General features: G+C 37.5%; 1 protein-coding gene across 2 annotated transcripts in view; it reads left to right on the top strand.

Annotated features, from left to right (window-relative positions):
* The window catches only part of DGKB (diacylglycerol kinase beta), a 683,215-nt gene that overhangs the window by 377,902 nt on the left and 285,494 nt on the right, over positions 1-19,819 (top strand). The gene's annotated exons all lie outside the window — the stretch shown is intronic.

Genomic DNA, 19,819 nt, shown 5'->3' with positions numbered 1-19,819 from the left:
ACTCACCCTGTTCTTAAATGTCCTTAAATGGTCAATAATTACCATGTAATTGCAGAGCAATTATGGGAGTGCATTCATAGTGCCATATGTAAGTCAGTGTCAGTGAATGCATCCCCTATGTTTAAGGCTTTCTGACTCAGTCATGGAAGGTCACTTCAGCTTGCACCAGGGCAAACCCACTTTGCCAATGGGAAGCATTGTTTAAAGGTAGGAATAGAAAGAACCATGAGCAAAGGGAATCTTTTTTTTTTTTTTAAGAAATTTAGCATTTTTTGTAAGGCTGACTTCCAAGACAAATCAAGCCAAAAAACAGTTATTTATCAGCTACTCTGCCCAAGACACCGCGCTGGGTGCTGGGGAGACCGAGACAAAAGCTCTGCCGAAGGAGGGTATGATCGTGGGATCGCCAACCCGCCGCTGAGATGGATGGGGATGCTTGGATGGGGAGCGGCTGCTCTTTCCAACTCAGCTATTGTCTCTTAAGAGATATGCCTGCATCCCTTCCCTCGCCAACCTAAGATGGAATTGATTTTCTTGGTTGCCAATGGTCCCTTTAGAAAGCACACAGTGCAGCCAGTCTTCACACCATAAAAAAAAAAAAAAATCCCATCTCACTTCCACATCCCGAGGCGTTCAGTGCCAGCACCTGGCGCCTCAACTAAAGATCTGGGTTAGCACATTTTCTTCTCACTGTTGTTACATGGCAAGAACGATGCTTTCCCACTCATGGAACTAAATAAAGGTTGCCGCTTTAAGAAAAATGGTATTTATATCATTGTAGTTCTCCAGCGAACTATGCCCCCAACATATCATATCATCGTTCAGTTGTGTCCGACTCTTGGATTTTAGATCTTTTCTCTCGTTCTTTATTAGAGCTATTAAAATTAAATGTGAGAGGCAGAGATGAATGCCTGAGGCTCAGAAAGGAAGAGGAAAAAAATGTCTGCCGCCCCAATGTAGAAGGAGCTATACAGAAAGGGACAGGGTTCCCAGGGCAGGGAGATCCTTAAGCTGGGTGACCTCTTAGCAAGGAGAGATGTTCGGTCAGGTAACCCCAGATCCCTTTCGTGAACCAAGGAAAGCTCCCTTGGAAGATGGTCTTAAGTTGGCTGCCCACGCTAGATACCATGACATCTGACCTAAATTAATTTCCCCTGATTTATGACCTTCTTGAAGGTTCAGTTTTTGCCCTTTGCTTTTGTGGTGGTTCCCCTGATAGTGCCTGGCAGGGTTGACTCTATCAATTGCTTAGTATATGCTTGTTCGATTGAACTGAAATTGATAATTAAGGTTATTTTAAAAGAGTTTTCACTATCCCCTGGCAATTCCTAGCCCAAATCCCCACTTTTGTGGGCTTTCTCAGGAGAAATTAGGGCTCCTTGTCTTCCTCATTCCCTCGCCAGCCTCTGGTACAGATGCTAAGAAACAAATTACCCATAGAATTCACTTAGAATCAACTCCCACCTGAGACCCTCATCACCTCTTGCATATATTATGGCAACAAAAACCCAATAGTGCTTCCTGCCTCCATTCTCCTCAGTGTCCACTCCATCTTATACACTTCTACCAAAGGCCTTTTCCTCTAGCACAGATCTAATTACACAAGAAATTCCAATGATTCCCTTTTATTGTCTCCAGGATCAATTAGAGTATGCTTTGTTTAGCTTTTAAAGCCTTGAACCACCTAAACTTAACGTACCTTTAGGTTAGAATTTATTGTAGTCTGAGGGACCATTACCCATTATGCTATAAGCCTATAGGTTGTCATTTGACTCCACTAAGTACCACTGATCTGGCCAAATTATTCTTGTCCTCATTATTTCTCTTTTAACAAAGAACATCAAGGACCTAATGAAGGTCTGACTCTCCCCTAGGGAGAATGGCTTTACATGAAGGAGGTGATTTAGTCTCCTCAGACTGCATTTGTCCTTGGATTGGGATTCATGATTGGACATGAAAATTAAATTGGAAATGAAAGAGATGGCCCAAGGCTCCCCTCCATACATAGGTAGGCCATGTTGTCAGATGGAAGGCAGTAGGACATGGCGACATCCCTGAGCAGATGTCCATTCCCACACTGCTGGGACACAAAGCAGACCCACGAAAACCAAGCTTTGAATGCTGTGATCACCTCTGGCCCTAATGCCCTCTGCTCAGCCCCATGATCATGTCTTAGCTCTTCTCCCTTCTTGACTTATTCTTCTCAGGAAAGTGACTGGATATTGATCCATGCCATGCAAAGCTTACTGGGAGCAGACATCGCCCATCTTTTGGAGCTGTCAGATCACAGTGGGGTTTCTTCTTTAAGTGGAATGAATGGATGAATAGATGAGTGAATGAATGACACTATCAGAGAAATAAAATTTAGTGAAAGCATATTTATAATCCATATGTTTACGTGGAATTTGATTCACTTGAATTCTATTTAGGTTAGGCACAGAGGTACACTAAGAAAAAAAATGAAACTTCCCTGACTTCAAAAATAGTCAAAGCCTCCAGTCTTGTCATACTTTAATAGAAAATTTCAAAATTATTTACTTACATGATATTGTTTGGTCCTGATAACAACTCTGTGAGATAGGTATCCTTATTAGTCACATTTTTAAAAAGAAGAAAAGAAAGCAGTTTTCCCAATATCACTCAGCTCCTAAGCATCAGAGCCTGGGCTTAGGCCTGGGTCTTCCTGATATATTAGACTGATCTTGCATTTCACTAAGATATGTGACAGACACAGATAAATAAATACAAACTATATATAAAGAAAATCCAAGCAGTGGTGAGTCCCCAAGAATTTACGAGGAGAATCGCTTGGTAAAGGAGGCAATAACTGATCTGTAGTTTGGAGAAAGTTAGAGATTCTCCAGTGTGAACATAAGGAAGAACATTTGAGATATGGAGGAGCTAAGTCCAGAGGCAGGAGACAAGGCCCTGTATGGGCTTCAGTGAATCAATTTCCTTGTATTATAGCATCTATAAGGGAAAAAGAGGGGGGGAAATGTGCTGGAAAGGAAAAAAAAACTGATGAATTATAAACAGATTTATGTAGACAATTTTCCAAGTAGGAAACCCATTCTATCCATAATCATGTAGGAGAGTGAAGGAGTTCCAAATCACTCAATAATTATAGCAATGTAAGTTGAAACAACAATAAAGTTGCACTATACACATTATTTTAATGGGGAAAAAGAAGAAAGAAACAAAGAAACTATCAAAGGAAGAGTCACAAGTGAGGGATGGAAAGAAATGGAAAAGAGGGAGAAAGAAAAAAGAAACCAAGAAAGAGCAAATGACAAATATTGCAGATAGTATGGGAAAACAGGCACAATGATGCATTACTGTTGGAATTCTCTATTGTTATGGCCATTATGGAAAGAAATCAGGAACCGTGTCCCAAGTGGTAAGTGTATACATGTGTTCATCTGTATCTGTATATCTATCTATATCATCTATCTATGTATATAGACCGATCATAACTATATACTTTTAACAAGTAATACTATTACTATGTCTGTATCCTCTGAAAATCAAAGAAAGATAGCAAGTATTCATTTGTATAAAAACTAGGTTTCTAGAAAACTGAAGGAAGGGATGATGCTGCGGGGATGGGGAAGTCTAGAGAATTACTTGCACCGGGAATGAAGTTAGCATAGCCTGGGACCCTCCTAAAATGGTGGTCAGGGCCCGGGGCTCATCAATAAGGATAGAGGGTGGAATTACTTCCAGAGTGGGGAGGCTGATAGGAAGGAGATAAAAAGTCCAGACAGAGTGCTGTAAGCAAAATCGTTTCCAGCTGTGAAGATAGTCTTTTGTTTTGTTTTTTGGTGATCTGGAGCTGTGAAAGAGTGGTAGTTGTGAGGAGGGAGAAGTTTGAGCCTTGAAGGAAGAGAAATATTTCAGTAGGTAAAGATGAAGAATCTCATTCTAGTCTTGAGGAAGAACGTATGAGGATGTTCCAGAGGGGACAGAATGTGACAGAACCATTCGTTAAAAACACCTGTAAACATTTTTAGAGAATTATTTTTTCAGCCAAGAGAATAAGGCCAGTGCTGCAGTTGAGTTTCCATCTCATGCTTCCTTTATGTGTCATCCCATTTCTCTTTGGAAGGAGGCTCCTTATAAAGCAGAATTAACTCAATTCAGTTGCAATAAAGAAGAGGGTACAAGTGGAATTATCCTAGTAATTTCATTACTATAGGGATCTTCCAGCTGAGGAAACTTTTTGTACCAATGCTGCTTGGCACATTTTATGTAACTTGAGTCTCGGGGAGTTGTGTAGAGCTCTAAAAGTTGGGGTGATTTGCAGGCGGCACAAGACCATTTGGGGGCAAGAGATAACTTCCATCTAGGTCTTCCAGCCCTTGAGGCCAAAATGCCAAACTGCCTCTCATATATATACAAATATATGTATATATTATACTATATATTATATATAATATATTAAGTATATATAATTATGTATAATATATAATAATAATATATGCTTTATATATGCCAAACTGCCATATATATATATATGTGTGTGTGTGTGTATGTGTGTGTGTGTATTCATGGAAAAATAGAAAATAATCACAGTAGAGAAACCAAATATTAACTTAGAAAAATATATATACGTCCATATATACTGATAATGCTTATGATTATTAAATAACAATAACTAATGCATCAAAAGAGAGAAACTTTAAAAATTTTAAATGGATATAAACTAAATCCATGGGCTAAAAAAAGCAAGGGAAAAAAACACCCTACACATCAGTGAATGGGGTTGCTATTCAATAAGAGCTGCTGGTAGATCAAAACATATTTTTTTAAAACTTTATTTTGTTGGATTTTTTTGTCTGTGTTTTCTTTCACAACATGACTAATATGGAAATATGTTTTTGCTTGACTGCACATGTATAACCTTTATCAAATTGTTTGCCTTCTCCATGAGTGGGAAGGGGAGGGAGAGTGGGAGATAATTTAGAACTCAAAATTCAAAAAAAAAATAAAGTTCAAAAATTGTTTTTACATGTAATTGAAAAAATAATATATATATATTTTTTAAAAGAGCCACTGGGAAAACTTTATACTTGAAAGTACAAAGATTATACTTAGAACCTTACATCCCACTCTATATTTCAGTGAGCATTAAGGACCTCATTAGAAAAAAAAAAAGTTTCTGTTTAAACCCTACAAAAGAAAAGAGAAAAAAAAAAAGAATGCTATCTTAGTTGGGAAGTAGCTCTCACTCAAACTGAGGACATTATTGAAGACAAAATATAGATACATGGATATTTGCTCATGCACTTTTATATTACTTTATATTTTGGAAAACTTACAGAACAAGTTATCTTTCTCCTACAGTTTCTCTGGATATATCATTTTTGATATTTCCTATTAAGAGCAAGAGAAAATATGGGGAAATGTCATTTACAATAGCAACAAAATCATCAAATATTTGATAGTTTGCTTTTTGTAAGAGAATAAAAAAAAATTTCCAAAAAGTTCCTTCCCAAGCTGGAAGGAGGAAGTAATAAAAGTGTAGTAGTGTGTGAGTAGTTGTGTGTGTATGTGTTTTGGCAGGAGAATATTTGAGATTAGTGACTAGTTCATATGAATACAGTAAAAATGACAATATTCTCCAAATTAAATTGTATAATTCAATACCAATCAAAATCCAAGGAGGATTATTTATAGAATTAAACAAATTATGAAAATGTTTATCTGAAAAAAAAGAAACCAGAGAGAACCTGAAAGGGTGCATTCAAAAGCAAATTTCTTGCCAGGGGCACCCCATTCTCTGTCCATTTCACTTCCTACCCCTGCCCTTCAGAGAGAGTACAAAGCAGTTAATATCAAAGTTGGTCTGTCTCAAGCAGAAAGATGAAGAAATGGAACAATGTGATAGAGTGGATGCCCCAGACATTCAAACCAATGGATTCAAAAGATTTGTGTCAGATGAAATGTTTGAAGTTAAAAATTGGAGAAATAATTCATTATTTAACAAATGGATTTCAGCAAATTTATTGTCAAAATGATTTTGGCAGAAAAGGCATTTGGACCCACATCTTAAGACATATATTCTTCTTAATTCTAGCTAGAGGCATGTCTCAACCATTTTTAATGAATTCTATAAAAATGGAAGAAAATGCAAATATTTATCTCACTTGGGAAGAGACATTTCTTTCAATCCAACAAATCAAAAGAATTATTGGACACAAAATAGATTTGCTGAAGTATCATAAAATAAAAGGGACAAACTTCTGTGGAACTCAAAGAAATATAATAGAAAAAAAAGGAAAAATAACAGATTGGAAGTATGTTTATGGCAAACACGACAGATTAAAAATTTGGCAACTACAATGTATAAGAAAATGTTAATAAGTCAGTGGTAACTTTTTGTGCACCATGGATAAATGATCTAATGAAAATGAACAGATACTTTGGAAAAGATGAGAAATATGTTTTTTTTAAAAAACCTCCTTCACATGAGTAGCATCATTAAGAATTATTTATGAAGCAACACACCTTTGAGGTATCTCTCCCACCTATCAGATTATTGTGAGAGAGGGGTGTAGTATGTTGCTTTTCTACCAACCAATGGATAGATTCAAAGAAAATGAGGGAAACATTAAAAAAAAAAAAAAAAAACTCCTTACTTATATGCTAACCAGGTAAGAACCAATCTATACATCGTTTATGAAAGGTAGAAAAGTTCTCTGTTTAAATTAGAAAGAAAACTTATAATTGGCAGGATGAAGACCCATTCAGACTCTGAAGCCTTTACAAAGCTATGAATTTCAAGCCTTGAGCAGAGTTAGAAAATTTGTTGTTTTGGAGGTTTCAAAGTAGGTACCAGCCATGTGGAATGTTATCCTTGCAGTTTGACCAGGGTACAAAAGATGATTTAAAAAAAAAAAAAACATCTTTTTCACCCCTATTGAACACAACTTTTTGCAGAGAACCTAAATGTTTATAGATGAAACTACTCATCTAACAGAGATCAGAGATAGAGATTGATTCAAAATCAGCATTTGTAGCAGGAAGCACTTTCAAAGACTAAGAGCTCAGGAAGCAGAGAAAAGAAATGACTGATAATTCAAAAGAAGATCAACCCTGGCAAATTAAAGAGAAGCAGGTCCAAAGAAGTGAGCTAAGTGACCTATCCAGCAGAAATGCAGCACCCAAGAGGAAAGGGTGAGAGGACCTGTCATATTATGTCTTCTATGAGAAGAGAATGCTGCTATCCAAGACTTATGAGACCATAAGTTGCCTTTTCCATTTGTATCCTATGTCTCAATAAGTTTGTGCTCTCTCCTTCCAATGACCCTTTCTTTCTCTTGTAGAAGACCATGACCAAGGTTTATACAGGGGTGGAGATTATCTCATACCTATTGTTCTTACTCTGCTATCTTAAGAAACTACCTTTAGTTTAAGCTAGTCAAATTTTTTGTGTATAAATACAGGATAGGAATAAGGATTTACTGAGGGATCCATCTTTCCACCTGGACCTAGTATGTGAGACCCTTGAGTATGATTGTGAGTTTGGCAGTAGTTTATTTAGGCTACAATGACAAAAAAATCAAAAACAATGAAAGTCAATGCTATTGGGATTGTGGGTATGCTTGCTTACTGTTCTTGGAAGTAGCATCTTTCTTTAGTACAATCTAGTTCTGTGCAGTGAAGTTTATGGGATTAAGCATAACTTTTCACCCAATAATTCTTCTATAAAAAAATTTGAATGAAAAGAGTGTTATAAGAAATAAAAAGAAATAAAAAAGAACTGTCAAATTATTTTCTTAGCAGCATATTTGAAAAATAAAAACAATGAAACAACAAAAACTGGATGCAACATAAATGTTCAGTGTGAAATATTGCATTTTGATTTAATGAGTCTTCTTGTAATCAACTAAAAATTAGGGCAATTCATAGTCAATTTTGTGATGACAATATAGTCTGATAAAAAGAATTATACATAAAAGCTTTCACTTATTTTGGTATTCCTTCAAAACTTACCCTATTGCATATGTAGACCATTTAAAAATTTCCCCATATATATATCCATTATACCTACCCTCCCCCCCATATTTGCAGGTACTTATTACTAACTTCTTGCTCACATGCCTTAGGGAGATAGTGATATCTAATTTAATCTAGTTTAGCCTTTTTTCGAATTTTGAGTATTTGGCTCTAATGCCATTTCAGTTGTAGAGGGAAGACTTCTCTCTTGACCTTATGATAAGCCTGTAAGGACAGCCCCTTCTGTGCTTTGGTAGTCCTAAGGTAGCTGTCACAATCACTAAGATGATTCTCAAAGCTTTTCAGCTGGGCAAAATCTCTCCATGATTATGGTCCACTGGCATAGCCTCCAAGAAGCCAATAATAGCTTCATTCCATGGTGAGATATCAAAATATGACTTTTATGTAGGGAACCAGAATAGTTGTTAAATGAAATGAACAGTGCAATGAACATATTACATTCATAGGAAATGTTTGTTGGTGATTCCGTAGGCATCTGGTCTAGTGAGAGCAGAAAATATTTGCATTTCGTCACTTGATTTTGACTTAAATCAAAATGTGGTAATTTAATCAGCTTTAAATCTACCAAGAAAAAAAAAAACATACAACATATTTTGTGGTTTCAGTGATATTATATGAAGTGCAAATAATCTTGTTAGACATAACGTACACATCAACTCAATAGCCCTGCTGAGATGAGGCCATTTTAAGCCCTTAACTTGGCATACTGGATTTTCTAGGCAGAGTACCAAATATCCAATTATGTATTTTATTTTTAAAGTCATTTTGGAATAAAAAAGGTTATTCTTTAATGTGTACACTTTCACTTGTGAAAAACTGACCTAAAACTGGGAATCTTTTACCATTAGACTTTTGTGTGATTCTAATATCCTGATATCATTAAAATTGCCCACAGAAACAGTATAGAAAGAAACTCGGTTGTCTCAAACATTGGTAGCATGGAATTTTCTGTTTCTTTTTTCTTTTCTTTTTTTTTTTTTTTTTTTTGGGGGGGGTAAATACCTTGTTGATGTTTTTGCTGTTTGTTTCCTACCACCATAACTTCCCTGTGTATTCTTTCCTCTTTCCACTCAAAGAACTGACCTATCTCTTGTAACATAGACTAAGAATTTTTAAAGTATGATCCAGAGAATCCTGGGAATTCATGAGATCCTTTTAAAGGGTTCCCAAAATCAAGACTACCCTCAGAATGATACTAAAGTGATTTGATTTCTATAGTAAATATAAATTCATATGACCTATATAAAAGCTCTTAGGGCAGGGGTCCTCAATTATATTTAAGAGTACAAATGGGTCCAGAAACCAGAGAGTTTGAGAATTTCTGAAATAGATTAAAAAAGAATAAAAAGATAATTAGGCAAAACTAACCTGGATTTCAGCCAAGCCTGCCAGTCTGTGCAGTGCTTCACACCCATTCCCTGCCATCTTTACCCAAAAAGGTGGATAGGAGCCCAGTGTCTTCAATGGAATCTGGAACCGAGTCATTTTTCATGTACCCTAATGCTCTCGTCAATCCCTTTTTGAAATGTATAATTTTGGTGGAGATAATACATGGGCCTGGGATTTGACCCTATAACAATGAGAAATCAAACTTCTTGTTTGTTTGTCTGTGCAAAAATTAGGATAATAATATTTGTTTCTCTCAGGAGTATCTCTAAATGTTTTATTTATTTATTTTCCTTCGAGGATGTGGATTCATTCGTGTAGGGGCTGACCCCTGAGGAATTTCCTCTCTGAAAGAAGAGAAATACCTCTGCAAGATAGCTGTAAAGACCTGTGTGGTTCAGCAAGATAACTGTATAAATATGTATACATATATTATATTTAACATATACTTTAACATATTTAACATATAATGGACCACCTACCATCTAGGGGAAGGGGTGATGGGAAGGAGGGGAAAATTTGGAACAGAAGATTTTTCAAGGTCAGTGTTGAAAAATTATCCATGCATATGTCTTGTAAATAAAAAGCTTTAATAAAAAAAAAAAAAAAGATAGAACTGTATGGGTGGAAGACAAGTTTAAAGGACTTGTCCAAGATCATACAGCCAGTGTATGGTTGGGGTAGAACAAGAATCCAAGCTCTAGGATTCCAAGGCAGGTCTCAAACTACTGCACCCTCTTACCTTTTTCTTTCATTCCATATGTAGAAAACAGATCAAGTAGCAGTGCAATTCCAGCCTAAATAAAAGGCTCCATTTCAAGGTGAAGGTGTAATAAAAAACATCTAAGGTTGTACCTCCTAATCATGAAAGATACTTGCTTATTACTTATTGGATCTCATTACCCTAGGGTTAAGTCGTATCTGTCAGGAATTGTCCAGATATGCTACTGCCTTCAGCTAAGCAGGGCAATGACTTCATCCTTCTTAAATTTAGAGTTTGTAAATATTTAGGGAGGGTGGACTGGCTTCCAGACACAAGACGAAACATGAACACTACAAAGACAAAACCAGAACAGTTGCTTGATGCCCTTGATGAGCTTCCTTTCTACTGATTTTGTTGCTTTTGTCATCATTGTTGTTGAATTTATTTCAATGTATCCGTTCCCCCTGCTCATAAGTAAGAAATCTGTAATACAAGTGCATAGAAGGGGAACAGAGGTAGTGGGCAACACCCATGATCCGTTAAAGAAAGAGGGAGGTCATTAGAAGAGACAGTATAAACTTAAGAAATAGTTACTAAATCTCATATGAATAATACAAAAACCCTTCCAGCTTGATTCTTAATTATATATAATGCCAAAAAAAAGTATCCGAACCATTTTAATATAGGTGGAAGATAGAATAATAAAGTATAGGTTCTGTCTTAATCACTCTTCTTTATTAAATATTAAGATGCTGTTATTAATAGCACCTGTTATAATGTATGTCATTTTGTGCCTCGAATGAGAATCTCATCTCCTTTCAAGTATTCTTCACAAAAGCTGAGGTGGAGTTGCATAATCGTTTTAATTCTGAACATTGTGCCCCAAAGGCTTTGCTTTCAGCCTTATTCCACTTCAGGCCGGTGGAATCCTTTCACTTTGTCTCACGGATCCATGTGATGTTTGCTGCAGGTTTGGGGGAGGCATTTCAGGCCATACTAGCAGCCAATCTGGGGAGCGCTATCTCACATCATTACCATTCAGGAACTGAAAAATATTTGCCACAGCACATTAAGAACCTGGAGGGTGGAATAGGGGCCAGCGTCAAGGTGAAAGACATGGATTCAAAGTCTGCCTTTGTACTATTTCCTTGAGTAAATCATTTATCCTGCTGAGACTCAGTTTCCTCATGGAGTTTGACAAGACCTAGAAGATGCTTTCTAGCTTTAAAGCTATTATCCCATGATTCTGTACAACTGTAGTTTTTTTTTTTCTATATCCCAAGAGAACCAGATATTTCTACTTATTGTTCTCCTAGAGGACCAACAAAGAAAAAAAAATAAAATCTCATGTGATTTTTTTTTTCAGAAAGAGAGACAGAGAGATTGAGAGATATCTGTTAAAATAATAGAGTCTTTCCCAGAGTCTAAGCATTTCTGGAATATAGACTGACAGAAATCTTGTCTGTTTTTAGAACTCACTTCATCCTGCTGAAAGGCTCAACATATCAATCTCAGGTCTCTCTCTGAGGACTAGAAAACACTTTTAATTACCAGCATCCTTCTTTGTTATGTTTTGACAGGTCACAATCCAGCAAAACCCCTAAGAATATGTTGGCTTTTGACACCATACCTTCCTTCAAATCCCAACAGCTTTTGGGGGTCCACATGCAAAGGAGTGGGGGGATAAAGCCAGATATTGCTATATAGAAATGGATATCTCTAGAAAGATAGATATTTCTATTTCTCTGTGTCTCTCTCCTTGTCTCTATGATTCTATATTTTTCTGTCTCTCTCTACCTCTTGTCTCTTATTCTCTCTGTCTCTTCTTTCTCTTTGTCTCTCTATCTCTGTCTCTCGTGCTACTATGCGGCTTCCACCTTTCACTTCAATTCTTTTGTGTTTAATTCCTATCTTTCATCTCCATATGCGATGGGCTTAGTGGTAGATGCCTAGAAATACATTCTAGAACATTGCCAGGAATCCAAGGAAAGTTGCTGTGCCATAGTTGTAATCTTCATTCCCTTCCCTTTCACAACATTCTTCCTCTTTTTAAAGTGTTTTCTTCAAGAATATTTAAGTACATCAAGAAGAACCAAAGATAGGATTGTATATGAACCTGGAACTTCCTTCTGTAACACCATTTCTCTAAATATATAGAAAGATATTTTTAATGTATATTTAAAAAAGGATGGTGATTTTCAGTAGGATTTGAAGGATCATTACATAGGTTATTCTGCATGATAAATGAATAGAAGTCATCTTGTACTATGAGTTAGGATACCTGGGCTTTGAGTAAAATATTATTCAATAGATAACAAAAGCCAACTTTTTTCTAACTATTCATTTTCTGATGTGTAAATTGAGAGAGTTAAACAAGATAATATAGTGGCTAGTAAGAGCCACAAATAACCAAATCTCATCACTGATCCTGTAAGTAAACACAAGTACTCCCTCTAAATTTTCTGGATATTATCATCACTTTTTTTTTTATAATATGGAGAGAGTGTCCATTGTATTCCTAAGTCATAGGGATAACTCTGACTTAAATGAAACCAAAAAAGAGAGGTTTTATAAAGATCTTTTTTTTTTTTTTTTGCTAAGAACCCAATAAAAGTCATCTTGATCAACTTTCCCATTTTAGAGATAAAGAAAGGGCTAAAGAAGTGAAGGTTCCAAGGGTAATAAGTGGCAGATCTAGAATTTAAACCTGCTTTCTTCCCATTCCCATAGGCCAGATCATCAATGGGTCAAGGAAACAGACTAAATAGACTTTCAGCTCATACATATTGTTAGACATGTTACTACTGCTATTTAAAATCTATTCCTATAATCCCTTCTTTGGGGGATTTTTGTGGAGAAAATTCAGAAATAAGAGTTTAGATTTGTTGTCTGTTCCCTAGAAGACTATAATAGATTTTTAAAGCAAAAATCAAAATAAGCAGTAGTTGCATGTCTGTGCTTTGAGGATTAATTAGATCACAAGGCAAAGAGCGAGACTTTGCCCCCAGCTTCCACTTACTCTTATCCACACCATCTCAGGCAGCTGTCCTCAACAGCCGTGGGCTCTTTTTAAGAAATTACTTTTAAAAAATCCTAATAATCCAGCTTGGAGCTAGCTTGTTGATGACAAATCCCTCTAACTGTAAGCATGTTCCTTCAGCTCAGGCTGGACAACTGTTTGGACCTCCACGTCTGGGAAACGTGCCATTGGGCCCCACGGTGGCTGCACATGGTTTCTTGGCTCTCTCCTCTCACGCCATCTGTCCCCTTGGCAGTGTGCCCACACCCAAGTTGGTCAGAGCAGTGCCAGCAGGATGGAATATAGATGAGTAGGACGATGCGTACTGGGGCTAGATAATTGTGATTGAGAAAACCTGCTTTACATGGGGATTTAAGGGGGATAGAAAAGATACTACATTGCTCTAGCAGTGGAATATGGCTTTCCAAGACCCCTGAAGAGAGAGAGACAGTATAGAAAGATCCAGAGTTCTTAGCTATTTCCAGAGGAAATGTGTCCAGAGGATACAGAAACAGGCAATCCATAATGTCCTTGGAGAAAAACTAAGATAAAGCCCAGGCCATCATTCAATCACCAGGGAGAACAAAACATTAAATTAGATGAGGTGTTTCTCTGGTTTGTTTCACTGTGGATGGGCTGGTGAACTACTTTTCTGATGTCCTCACCAGTAGTCACTGGTAGTTAACTCCTGACACCAGGCTTTGTGGAACTTAGGGAGGCTTTTCATCCTGGCTAACTTTTTTTAGAATTTCAGCCCCAAATCCAAGGCTACTAAAACCCTTATCATCTATAATTCTTTGGGATTGAGTCAGGACTTGGTACAGTTTGAGACTTTGTATATCTATAGGACAAGGGGTTAAAATAATCTCTGAGTTAAAGTCCAGCACCCAATCCCATGACTCCCCCTTCTGAAATTCACAATGATAGTGTGCTTATATGGACCAGTGAATTCAAGTCAAATCAACAAAGATATCTATCATGTGTCAGACTGTACTGAATCCTAAATTCTGGGGCAGAATGTTTGAGTTCATGTTTCGAATCCATACAATTCATTTCTTAGTACAGATATCCACCATGGATAACACTAGACATCTTGTGCCCAGAATTCAGTAAAAAGAGAAGAGCAGATCCTATTGAATCCTTTAAATTAAAAAGATAAAATTCTCCCTGAAATGGAGGTTCTTCATTCAGATAACAGGCATTTTAAGTGCTTACTTGCTATATGGCAAACAACTAACATTCCATCTTCTACAGAAAGCCTCTTCCAAGCTCTTTCATTCTTGAACTCAATATGTCCAAAAGAGAACTCATCTTTCCTCTTAAGCCCTCCCCTCACTCCTCCTCATTTCCCTCTTGCTGTAGGAGCTAACGCCACCCTCCCAGTCCCTCAGTCTCGCAACACAGAAGTCATCCAAACTCCTTGCTGTCTCTCCCACACTCCCCTCCAATATCCAACATGGTGCCAAAGCCAGTCTATTACACCTCGGTAGGATCTCCTGTCAGCTTTACTCTCAAATAAGTCCCCTTCTCTCTTCTAACAGCTCATCATCTCATGCCTAGATTTTTGCAGTAGCTACTGGTAGATCTGCCTGATTCAGATCTCTTCTCTGTCCATCTCCCATTCAACTCCTGAAATGATTTTCCTGAAGCAAAGATTTGAACCTGTTGCTCCTCTACTCAATTAATTCTCTCTATGTCTCCAGGATCAAATACAAAAGATTCTATTTGGCTTTCTAAGCCCATCACATATCTCCTTGCTCCTTTTCCAGTTTTCATAAATCTTCTTCCCCAATACATTTTTTTTTTGATGTAGTGACTCTGACCTCTAGGTGATCCCACAAATAAGACTCTCCATCTCTTGTCTCTGGACGTTTTTTCTGTCTATTTGCCTTGCCCGGAATACTTCCCTTTTCTGCTTTGACTAATGACCTTGCTGGTTTCTTTCAAGGCCCAGCTAACAACACATTTTTTACAAGAAGCCTTCTCCCACCTTCCTTAATTCCAGTGCCTTCGCTCTGCTAAATATTCCCTCTTTATCTTTTACCTAGCTCATTTTGCCTACACATATTTCCATGCTATTTTCCCCAATAGGATATAAGCTCCTTTGTCTCTTTTTGTATCTCTACAACTTAGCATAGTCCCTGACGGGTAATGAGTGCTTGAGAAATGTTCGTTGATTCATGCATTCTAGTGACTGTCCTCTCTTAATGTTTTCCCATTTATCCTATATAAGGCTAATTTATATATTTTTTACTGTCTCCCCCATTAGACTGTAAATTCCTTGAATTCAGGGACTCTGTTTTGTCTCTTTTTGTATTTTCAGTTCTTAGCACAGTGGCTGGTACTAGTTTAATAAATATAATTTATTGACTCCATCACTGGAGTTTAATGAATGTTTATCCATTGAGCACTGAGAATCAAAATATAAATATTAAAAAGGTTCCTGCCTCAAGGAGCCTTCATTCTACTGGGGAAAGGCAACATAGAAGAGGCAACTGAAAACAAGCAGTAGAGAAGTGAAGGTTAGGATGAAGACATGAGAAAGAGTGAAGGTACCTGTGAGGTACATGAAAGAGACAATCCAAGGAATCAGGAATTTAGTTTAAGGAGGAATGAAAGTAGTCTTGGACTAGGTCTTAAAATGGAAGTTCTAGGAGGAACCTGCTAATCAAAGAGATGGGACCTGAGATACAAGATGTCCTTTGATCTGAAACGTCCAGAAATGGAAGAAACTTCCAGGGTGAAGAGGTTGCTTTGGTATGAGAGAGAAAGTCCTTCCTTGGGAAATATGTTTGTACATCCTGCTATATGATAACATATAAATGACAATCATAGAATAACAAGGATTTTAAAGAATTAAAATTATCTATCAATGAGAGAGCAATGAGATAATCAGAGAGAGAAAGACAAAGAAAGCAACAGATACACAGAGAGAGACAGAGATAGATACACAGACAGAGAGACAGAGAAAGCAAGTCCAATTTGTGGAGTCCAATCTAATCTGAAACTCCACACATTGAATAAGTTCTGGCATGAATTAGAAGAGAGAAAAGTGGATAAGAGTCCAGTGATAAAAAGAGCATGGAAGCAACAGGATACACTTAATTGACAAGGAACCTTTCATCCCGGAGAAGACGACAATAAGTAGAAGAGGAGGAAGACTCTAAGAGCTGACAACTGAGCAAAGCCAGAGATGATTTGATCTGACCACATTAAAAGTATCGTATTCATTTCTAGACATGGCATTTTATAAATCATGCTGATAAATTGCCCAAGGAGGGGTTTCCAAAGTAGAGAAGGGCACTATGTCAGTTGAAAAACCTGAGTGTATTTTGTTAGGCGCTGAAAAGGATTCTTGGAGCACACAACAGCTATACCAAGTTTTCATAGGGAAGACTATTCATGCTTATTCTGTCCATTTGGTACCAAAGGGAAGAACTAGGAATCATAGGTAGATGTTGCAAGGAGGCAAATATGGATCAGATTTAAGGAAAAAAAATTCAGCTCTCTTTAAATTGAATGGGCCTGTTTAATAGTGAGTCAAGGCCTCCACACTAGAGGCTTTGAAGCAAAGTCCATGTGGCCTCTACAAAAATGAAAGACAGGAGATGTAGTTTAGACTGAACTAACGGACTCTGAGAAGCTTTGACTCTGGGCTTCTGTTGAGTGATTCTGTGAAATGCTTGGAGATCTGCACTTTGTTCACCATTGCTTTAAGACTGATTCGATCACCTTCAAAGGATGATTGTTGAGTTGACTGATGCCTACAAAATACTTTCTCATCTTTCTGATCTGAGGAGAGAAGCCATTTGTTACATAAGCTTGCTATGCTTTAGGACCACAGGTTCTATTCCTGGCAGGGCTGATCCAAGACTTGAAGAGAGAGTAATGAAACTATTTCTAGTCATATGGAAAGATGCTCTAAATCACTATCGATCAGAGAAATGCAAATTAAGACATCACTGAGGTTGGCTAAGATGAAAAGAAAAGATAATGATGAATGTTGGAGGAAACATGGTAAAACTTGGACACTGATACATTTTTGGTGGAGTTGTGAATGAATCCAGCCATTCTGGAGAGCAATTGGAACTATGCTCAAAAAGTTATCAAACTGTGCATATCCTTTGACCCAGCAGTGTTTCTTCTGGGCTTATATCCCAAAGAGATCTTAAAGAACGGAAAGGGACCCATATGTGCAATAATCTTTGTGGCAGCTCATTTTGTAATGGCCAGAAACTGGAAACTGAGTGCATGCCCATCAGTTGGAGAATGACTGAGTAAGTTATGGGATATTATTATTCTGTAAGAAAAGATCAGCAGGATGATTTCAGAGAGGCTTGAAGAGACTGACAGGAACTGATGCTGAGTGAAATGAGTAGAACTGGGAGATCATTGTGCGTGGCAACAACAAGACTATATAATGATCAGTTCTGATGGACATGACTCTCTTCAGCAATGAGAGGATTCAAATCAGTTCCAATTGTTCAATAATGAAGAGAGCCATCTACACAAGAGAGAGGGCTGTGGGAACTGAATGTGGACTACTCTTTCTATTTTCTGTTGTTTGCTTGCATTTTATTTTGCTTCTCTTTGTATACATATATTGGATTTAATATATATTTCTACCATGTTTAACATATATTGGACTACTTGCCATCTCGGGGAGGGTGTGAGAGAAGGGGGGGGAATTGGAACACAGGGTTTTGCTAGGGCTAATGTTGAAGAATTGTCCACTGTTTTGAAAAATAAAAAGCTTTAATAAGAGAGAGAGAGAAAGAGAGAGATTAGTGTCTTCTAGCAAGTCCCCTACCTCAAGTCTCAATCAATTATATTTCATTTTCTGGAAATAAAAAAGCTAAATTCTGTGCTTTCCTAAGCTAGATTTTTTGTGAAACCAGAAACCTTTGAAATGATTTGTGCAAATGATATCTCTGTTGAACAGAGCAGCTTTTCAAACTGTAAACAGGAGGGTTTTTAATAGTGGAGATTAAGAAAAAAGTTAATACAACACCTAATGAAGTAAATGCCATTCAATGGATTATCCTCGACCTGGGTTCAAATCCTGATTCTGCCACTTGCTAGTCATGTGTTTCTGGATCGGTCACTCTCTGTTCCTCAAATCACTCATCTATACAATGAAGGTGAGGGTATATGAATTCCAAGGTCCTTTTCTACTCTCTTTTTTTTTTGTGATCTCATGATCCTAAATTCTAGCGGAAAATTAATCTGCTTCACTTAATGAGCCCTGTTAAGAAGCCAGGCAATGGATATCCATTCAGTGTGTGACGATGTGAACTCCAGCTGACTGTCCTAGCAGCTGTGTGACTTCATTACCATCAGAAAGGCACCCAGCCAAGCCAGCTGGCACCCAATCAGCTTCTTCGCACACGTGGTGGATCCGTTTGTGGGGCTACACAGCAGAATTGCACGAGACCCCCGTGAAAAATTGGGAGTACAAAGTCAAATCTGCATAAAGATTTAATTGAAAGGGCTGATCATTGCTGGGCCCAATACAAGTGAGTTTGTTTTGTTTCTGGGATGATGGCGGATTCAGAGGCGGTATTCATCTCTTCAGGAAGTACAGCCAACACACAAAATTTGCATTCAGATACCAAACATCACCACACATGATAATTTCTCAGTTTAGAAAACATATTTTTGTGCTGTTTGTTGTCATGCCGGCAACAATACATTTTCATTTTCTCCAACTGATTTCAGAAAGGGCTCTTGAGCTTTGCCAACTGCCAGCTTTCATGTTCTCTGATTTCCAATACCCATGTTAAATACTCAATAGAACGATGATCACTATGTCAGAGAGCCAACATGCATTTCCATAAGCACCTACTATGTGCTAGGCACTCTGTTCAACACTGGCAATAAAAAGAAAAGCAAAAACCTTTTCTCTTCTCAAGGATCTTACATTGAAAGAGAAAATATAAATAACTATGAATTTAAAGGTGTATATATCCCGAGTAAATGGAAGATCATCTCAGAAGAGAAGATTCTAGCACATGGGGCTGGGGGGGGGGTGTGAGAACTGTGAAGGGCTTCTCCCAGAAGGTAGCTTTTGATGAGTCTTGAAGGAGTATTTCAGGCAGAGAAGGTAGCAAGTGTGAATGGTCAGAGTTATGAAGTGAGATTAGTGAATGAATGATGGCAAGTAGATGGTTGTTAAGAGATTGTAGGATATTTTAGAGGAGAAATACTATTTAAAGAAAGAACAAGGGCTGTATAAGTTCAAGGGAAGACTTTGATTCTATAGAGAATAGGCAAGACATGGTGTTTCGTATAGAGAAGTAAGACATCATCAGACTTATATTCTAGATAAATCATGTTTCATGGCAGCTTCGTGACAGATGAATTAGCCTGGGAAGAGTAATGATGTGGAGTGACCAGTTGGAAGATGCTCTCAGTAGGACAGGAGAGATGGGGTAAGAACTTGTCCTGGAGTAATATGTATACAAGTGCCCAGCCATGGGAAGGGAGAAATGCCAAGATCTGACAATGGATTGAATGTATTGGGTAGAGGGAAGCATGGGGGCTGGTTCTGATTTTGAAAATCTAGAGGATGGGAGATGGGTGATATCCTGAGTTATAATAAGAAAGTTCAGAAAAGGATAAGGGGTTCATTTAGGAAATGTTAAAAAGAAGTCTAGGAAATCCAGTACTAGACATCTAAGAGGTTGATGATA

The sequence above is a fragment of the Antechinus flavipes genome, chromosome 5 (genome assembly GCF_016432865.1).
Source record: "Antechinus flavipes isolate AdamAnt ecotype Samford, QLD, Australia chromosome 5, AdamAnt_v2, whole genome shotgun sequence".
Taxonomy (NCBI): Eukaryota; Metazoa; Chordata; class Mammalia; order Dasyuromorphia; family Dasyuridae; genus Antechinus; species Antechinus flavipes.
This window is presented reverse-complemented; position numbering and strand designations above follow the sequence as displayed.